We start from the raw sequence: 8,385 nt of genomic DNA on the forward strand, positions 1-8,385 counted from the left end.
GCAGTGGATGTGTTATTCCTTGACTTTAGGAAAGCTTTTGATACGGTCTCCCATGGTATTCTTTCCAGCAAGTTAAAGAAGTGTGGGCTGGATGAATGGACTATAAGGTGGATAGAAATCTGGCTAGATCATCGGGCTCAACGGGTAGTGATCAATGGCTTCATATCTAGCTGGCAGCCGGTATCAAGTGGAGTGCCCCAAGAACTTTAACTGGCTGAGCAAGTAGACTGTAGACAAGGAGCTGGGGTGGGAGAAGGAAACTGGGACTGGACAGGCCAGGAGACTGGGACTGGGTGTGAGGAACGGGAGATGGGGATTTGGGCAGTGAGCCTGGAGGAGTAGACTAGGAATGGCTGGATTAATAGAACTGGACTGGGTGCAGAAGCCTGAGGAGTGGGGACTGGGACTGGGACATAACTCAGACAGGGTCACGTTGGAATGGATAGGGCAGAAGAGGCCAAGCATGGAAAGAATGATCAGAAAAGGCTTTCCTAAGTAGTGTGAACTCTCCTCAAGAGGCTGGAATGGAATCCGAGATGCCGGAGTCTCACCATTCTTCTGCTGTCAGCAAATATCTGTGAAATCCAAAGATAAATTGGGAGTCTGTGCAATCTTAATTTGTCACCTTATGAGAGTATCCTTTACGATATAATCTTTAATTACATGCTAATATTTCTATAGGACACTTGCCTCATTTAGTGCACAGAATGGACCTGCTCTGGAGATGAATCAGGAGGCTACTGTTTGTAGGACTTCTGCCTCCCCAGACAGTGTGTCTAAATCTGCTTCTTTCCCTTCCCCCTTGTCCAGCTTCTGTCCTCTCTGCATTTGAATCAGACAGCTTCCTCCTCCATGCTGCTTGGGTGATGGGGGACAGATGGGTGTCTTTGAGAGCACAGGAGACAGGCTCCCTGACCTCAGACGGTGCCTGACCCCAGACGGGAGTAGTCATTACAGGAAAAGTCTGGCTTCATCCCAGTAGCCCTGGTTTGAAGGGGGCATGCTCAGTCAATCTGTGGCAATAGCACATGCACAGTCTGATGAGCATTTGGAGCTGAGAGATGCTCAAGCACGCTCAGTGAGGATGGAATTTTCAGAGATTTTAGCTGCTAAAATCAAAGAAGTCTCTACTGAGCATATGCGAACTGTGATGTTTGAAATGCTTGTAACTTGGCCAAAATTGTCACAGGAAAAGAAAAAGTCCCACGGCCCCCGACTCCTGCCAAATTTCAAGTTTCTGCTCCAAAGCATGGAGATATTAGAGCTCTTCAAAGAAAAGGTCACCAGAATTTTTTAACATGAGCAAAACATTGTATTGTTCCCTACCCTTGTTCTCAGGTGTGGCTGAACTGTTTTGGCTGAAAAATTCCAACAAAATTCAGCCAGAGGCAGGCACCCGACAAGGAAAATTTCTCCCAGATGGTTAAAGATTGTCAATGTTATGAGCAACTGAAAACAGGGTTATATTGTGGGAAAGGACCTTATAATAGGTAGGACTACCAGCACTGCCTAATACAGATAGATCTCTTTGCAAGGGACTACCAATGAGGGGATAAATATAGATCATTCTTCATACCATTCATTGGAGGGCTTCATGGTTCTATCTTCCAGGAAAAGAGCTGATTAGGGCCAAGTGAAATGACCATTTTTAGTAGTGTGCCTGCTGTGCAAGGAAGTAATTCTGATCATCAAGGGAGTGATCCATAGCTGATTGAAGTCAATCTAAAAATTCCCATTGACTTCAGTGGGCTTCAAATCAGGGCCTACTTCTCACTGTAGAGAAATCACTGAGCAGACAGCGATCAGCTGACAATGATTTAGGATTGGGTCACAAAGGGACATAGATAGCTAAATCCCAGATTTAGGAAAGTCCCAGTGTGAGGCACCACTGCACTCCACAAAACCCCCACTTAGCTACAGACCAACCCTGTAAGCACCAAACATTTTGCTGTAACAGTCCCCTAGGCAACAAAGTTTCTGTCTCTGGGCATGTGCACTGTTGCCTGAGACAGGTTTCTGGATGTCTGTCTCCTGCCTAAGCCACAGAGCAACCCTCAAACCTGGGCAAGATAGGTACCTTTCTCACCTCTGGGACCCAATCTGGTAGGCATGCTCAGAGCAATACATAAGTCTCTTTGTGTCTCTGGGCCTTCGTCACTGTCAAGTTGAGCTGGATTTCAACCAGGGACTTGAAAGTGAAAGTCTCCTGTTACACTTTTAAAACCATCTGAACTGGTTTATTGAAGAGATGAGTAATACAATATCGGGTCTCTTTGATGAACCTACCAATGTATGAAGAGCAGTCAACATTTTTTAATAAGCAATAGGGTGGTAATACATGCCTTAATCTAATTGGCTTTCTTTCACACAGAGAAAAAATGAGAGATAGTAAATGTTTTTAGAGTGCATTGTGAGGGCTTCTTTTGTTTTGTTCGTTTGGTTTTGATTTTAATGTTAAGAACAAGATAAGGGTTTAAATATGTAATTTAAACAGCTTCCAGGAAGAAGTGGAACCCTCCAGTGATGTTGGAATGGCAACTCTTTCTTCATGTAGTAGTGGCCTGGTGGTAATGGAAAATCTGCCTCAGCAGGAAAAGAAAGAAAGAGGCTTGTCGTTAAAGGTGTGGCAAAAGGTTTAGTAAATTAAAGCATAAATCAGTCAACTTTTACTTTAATTAGCTCAGCCAAAACTACTTATATGAAAATTTAAAAAGTTGTTTCAGAACTTAAGCCTTAAGGTAAGCCATAAATCATTACCTAATCACAAATTTTAGTAAGTTGGATAAGATTTCCCCTCCCAGCAATGCCCACTATGCTGGCATGTCTGTGGAGGTAATGGGGAAATTGCTTTTTTTGTATTTTGCAGGGAAAGCTGTGGGGATCTTCACCCTGGTCGCAGAATTCAGGTGATGTAAGGCAGCTTACGTTGACCTAACTCTGTAAGTGTCTACACTACAATGTTGCTTCCACCGACGTAAGTCACCCACTACATTGATTTAATAACTCCACCTCCATGAGAGGCATAGTACTTAGGCTGATATACTTAGGTGGATGCTGTATTGACTGTTCCGGCTGTCAGCCACCCGACGCTGACAGCCAGAGCCCCGCTACCTGGGCTGATGGCCAGAGCCTCACTGCCCCGGGGCTGACAGCCAGAGCCCTGCTAGGCTGATGCACAGGACAGGAGCCCCACCGTCCACCTCCATCTGTCAGCCCCAGGCAGTGGGGCTTGGGGTATCAGTGCCACAAAATGCCTCACCACTGGTGAGGATGCGCACCACCGAAAGAAGGTGCTAGAGTGGACATACAAAACCAATTTAATTATTGTGGTGGCTGTATGTGCATGTAACTTCAGTTGATTTAATTTTGTAATATAGACATGCCTTTCCTGTTTAAGTTAAGAGGCATTAGAGACCTGGATTATAAATCTTACCCAATGTATTTTATGCAGGTTCTTGCCTTCAGGGGAGATACTGTTTGTATTAGCCTATGGTCCCTAGGTGGGCATGCCCAGTAGTATCTGTTACCTCAATGACAAGTGTAAAAACTAATTACTGAACAAATCTGATCTAGTGCTTTAATTAAGGCAGTATGTCTGGTTTTTGTACTTGACACTATGTCTTGTTACACAGGGCTTTAACATATACCGTAGGGCAGTGGTTCTCAAACTTTTTTTTTTTCGCGGACCACTTGAAAATTGCTGAGGGTCTCGGCGGACCACTTAATGATCTTTCCAAATGTTGTTTGTACCATTAGCTAACTATTGTAAAGTGCTTTGGATAAAAGTGCTATATAAAAAAAACTTAATAATAATTAATGTTTTTTGTTCTACAAATAAAAGCACACAACTCATATTTTAATATCAGTAGTCTTACCTTTCTAATGCAATGGATGTGCCCTCTCTCCCCTGCCAAGGCAGCCCCTGAGTTGGGACTGGGAAGGAAGGGGGGGTCTCTCCCTGGCCACAGCAGCCCCAGATCTGAGGCTGGGAAGGAGGGCCGTCTCTCCCTGGCAGCCACAGCCCTGGAGCTGGGGAAAGTCACCTCTTTCTCTGGCAGCCGCACATCAAAAATTTACCCCACCCCTTCTTCTGACCCCACTGCCCCCTCCCACCTACCGTCTATTCCCCCCAAGGCCACCACCTCACCTTACATGTGCACCTTCTCCTGGGTCCAGGCACCTAATTAGTGGAGCCCCGCCTGCACGGCTCCACTAATTAGATGAGTGGCCCTTCATTCTCTTGTGTGCGGCTGCCCAGGTATGCACCTTAGAGGGAACTGTCCACGGACCACCTGAATGGAACTCGTGGACCACTGGTGGTCCACGGACCACAGTTTGAGAACCTCTGCTGTAGAGGATTTATAGAACAAGTCAAGATATTGTGGCATCCAGCAGACTGAAATGTCATTGCACATTATGTACCTAAAACTAAGAAATAAGAATTCTTTCCAGGTTGTGGCATTGTTGTGGATAGCAGGCACCAGACTTGTGCATTTGTTTCAGAATAAAATTGACAGCCCACTTCTCAAAGAAAATCACCCACATCTGAGGTGGCCTATAGGAAAGCCAGGAGCCGTACAACAGGTGTATGCCCAGTAACCTTCCCTTTTTGAATTCAGCCAATTCACCTGACAGGAAATTTTAGAAGTACTGCATAAAATCTCAGAGGGGTAGCCGTATTAGTCTGGATCTGTAAAAAGCAACAGAGAGTCCTGTGGCACCTTTAAGACTAACCGATGTATTGGAGCATAAGCTTTCGTGGGTGCATGCCCACTTCGTCGGATGCATGTGGTTTACATGCATCTGACGAAGTGAGCATTCACCCACGAAAGCTTATGCTCCAATACATCGGTTAGTCTTAAAGGTGCCACAGGACTCTCTGTTGCTTTTTGCATAAAATCTGACTCTGATTCATGCTCTGGGCTAGTGACAGAGAGCCGAGAGAAACTGAGACGCGTGCTAACTGTGAATGTGAACACCTCCTTAGAGGGAAACCTACTACAAATCTCCAGAACAACAATCATATGGCCTTCCCAAGCCACTGCTAAATGCAAATGACCTCTCTAACTACCATCTAGTATCTGATCTGCCATTCCTTAGGAAATTATTGAGACGCACGACAAAGATTGCCTCCAACTGCAACCTAATACAGCCGGTATCCTAGAACCCCTCCCCCAATCAGGGTTCTGCAGAGATGGCACAAAGGGGTGACCTCCTCTTAGCTGTGGTCAAGAGCCTCACATCTATATCCATGCTGCTGAATCTCTCCTCAGTGTCTGATGCAGTTGATCTGCTGTCCTGCCTCTGAGAAGTAGCACGGTTTAATTTATCACGCTGAAAAATGGCTTCAGTTTTTCCTCTCGGGCTGCACTCAGAGTTGTGATAGGCTCCTCTGCCCCCAAGGCCCTCATCTGATGAGTCCCACAGAGATCCATTTTGTCCTTCATTGTGTTCTACGGTTACATGGAACCACTAGGAGAGACTGTAAAACAGCACGGACTTGAAAATGTCACTAATATGCAGAAGACACTCAGGTCTATATCACCTTCAGACCAGGCCTAAACAGCACGATCTCCCAGCTGTTTAAGGCTTTAGCCGAGACCAGCAACTGGATGAAGGACAGCTGATCAAGCTAAATCTTGGAAAGGCTGAGTTGAATTGGGTGGGAAGAAGGAAGTAGTTCAAAGAACTCTCCTCCACTATAATAATATCCTCCACTGAAGGCATCTGGTCTCAGCATGTTTAGACAGACTTCCACCCTGATAGTCTGCTGGATTGATAGTTATGACCACAAAAAATATCCCTTTCCATCTACAGCTGGGAAAAAAGACGGAGTCAGTCCTGTCAAATTCAGGCTTACCCATTGTGATTTGCTTATTCATGAGTTGATTATCGTAACTTTCTATAGTGATTATGAAACTCTTGACCTTAAAAAAAGCGATGGTTGGTTGAGAATATAGCAAATCTGAGGCTTCCGTTTTTGAGATATGGGCATGATGCAGGAATTACTGGGTGGGATCCCATGGCCTGTGTTACATAGAGGTCAGCCAAGATGACCGTAATGGTCCCTTCTGGCCTTAAAAATGTATGAATCTTTAAAGCCCTCCCTGTTGAGCCTTGCTGTGCATCTGTAACACGGACAAACCCCAGTTGTCGGCAAGCAGGATCAAACCTGGGACTCTAGAACTTAAAGCATGAGCCTCTGCCACATGAGCTAAAAGGCAACTGGCTCTTAGTTAAAGCTGTAGAGCAGACTTATTTTATCTCTCTGTAAGTGGTCTCTGTGCCACTAGATAAGACAACAAAGAGTCCTGTGGCACCTTATAGACTAACAAATGTATTGGCGCACCAATACATTTGTTAGTCTATACGGTGCCACGGGACTCTTTGTTGCTTTTTGCAGATCCAGACTAACACGGCTACCCCTCTTATACTAGATAGGACAGAACACCACACCCAGAAGGTGTATGGGTTACACATCCATATGAAAAGAATGAGGAGTACTTGTGGCACCTTAGAGACTAACACATTTATTTGAGCTGCTCAAATAAATGTGTTAGTCTCTAAGGTGCCACAAGTACTCCTTGTTCTTTTTGCTGATACAGACGAACACGGCTGCTACTCTGAAACCTACATCCATATGAGGAATGGAACTTCCATTGTGGTCACTGCAAGGTCTGTGCTGGGGGTGGGAGAAAGTTTGCAGGATCAGGCCCTGTTTTTTCATCTGGATTTTGTTTTTCTTTCCCTTGCTCTTTGTTTTCTTTTGAATATGGACAGTTTTCCTCATTCAGTCCCTCTTTTGTTTTAACTTAGTTGTTTTGTTGTTGTTAATTACTCAGCCTAACTGTCTCCAGCTTTCTTTTCCTTTCCCCCTCTTATAGTGTTTGCAGCCCATTTCAAAAGGAACTTCAACATTAAAATGTATGGATTCTCTTTTCCCTTGCAAATCTTTTCTGCTGCTGTTGCAGCTGCAGGTCCAGCTAACCCCAGCACTGTTTTTTCTCAGACAGCTGGCTTTCTTTCATAGTGTGTTTTTAAAATGTTTATAGGCTTTAACTTTTTATTCTTTATGATGACTTGAAAGTGAATTTGGTGCTAATGAAAGGTACTAGACCATGATAGAACTGGAGACTGAAGTCTTCTCTATCCACTGCCCATGCGGAACCTGTTCTAATAATACAGCACTTAACACTTATATGATGCATTCCATCTTCAAAGCATGCTACAAACATTAACTAATCTTTCCACACTGACAAAAGGGAAAGGATCTTTTAATCAAGGTTTAATTTAAGGATTGTGCAAAGATCATGCCTATAATTAAGGATTATTATGTATATTCCATCATGGTCCTTAACATTTTGCTGATATGTGGCTCAGTATCCTTTTGAGGGAGAAAGGGCAGCATTATTATCCCCTTACTTTTGCAGATGGAAGAAACTGAGGCAGGGAAGTAAAGTAACTTGCCCAATGCAACAGAGGGGGAGTCAGTGTCATAACTCAGATGTGCAGTCAGGAGATTCCTTTTATTTTTTCTATTCCTGTGCTGTGGCCGCAATTCTGTCTCTCTTGGGAATAGATAGAGGGCTTCATCCTCAGAGAGCTGTCAATGAAGCACCTTTCACCAACAATAAATTGACTGAGACCTCTTTTCTTTTTAAACGAACTTAATATTGTGCAAGTCGGGGTACCTGTCACTGCTCTGCAATACACTAACTGGTAGGGAGCACATACAAGGATGGGTCTGAGCCCTGCCAGCACAAAAACAGATACACTTCATTGTTTTGTATGTCCAGTGAGATCCCATTGCAGATTTGGAGTGGTTCTTCCCCTTCTGAAGAAGGCTTCTAAGTTCTTTGGGTGGCGTTTTGACACCATATCATGTGGGGTTTTGTATGTGTGTGTGTGTACTCAGATATTATAATAACCAGCGCAGTATAAGAACCTATACAGAACAGAACAACTTGTAAGGAGAAACTCCTCCCCTCTCTGTCCCCGCACCATGTGGAAATAAATATCCAAGAGTGAGGCTAAAGCAAGAGAGATTAAGGAAGTGAACAAACTTTCCTTTTGATTATGCTCGGCATCTAAAAAGCACTGCATCACAGCTGCCAGTAAGTATTTCTCTCAAAAGCTAACTGCTTATATGCATTTAGTTAAACAGAGCTTCCAAAAGCATTTGAAAAAGAGCCATCTAATGAATCACAATAATGTTACAGGTGTTGCTGGTCAGCAGCAAAATCTTGTTTTCCTGGATTTCTGAAATAGTTTCATTTCACTGGCAAAAAAAGAAGTGTTTTCACAGGCAGAGACAGGCTATATTATTTACAAAAAGCTGTTTAATTTTATTAAATGGTACGTTTCTATTGGGGGAGCATTCAGAGT

This window comes from Chrysemys picta, chromosome 1 (genome assembly GCF_011386835.1).
Source record: "Chrysemys picta bellii isolate R12L10 chromosome 1, ASM1138683v2, whole genome shotgun sequence".
NCBI lineage: Eukaryota > Metazoa > Chordata > Testudines > Emydidae > Chrysemys > Chrysemys picta.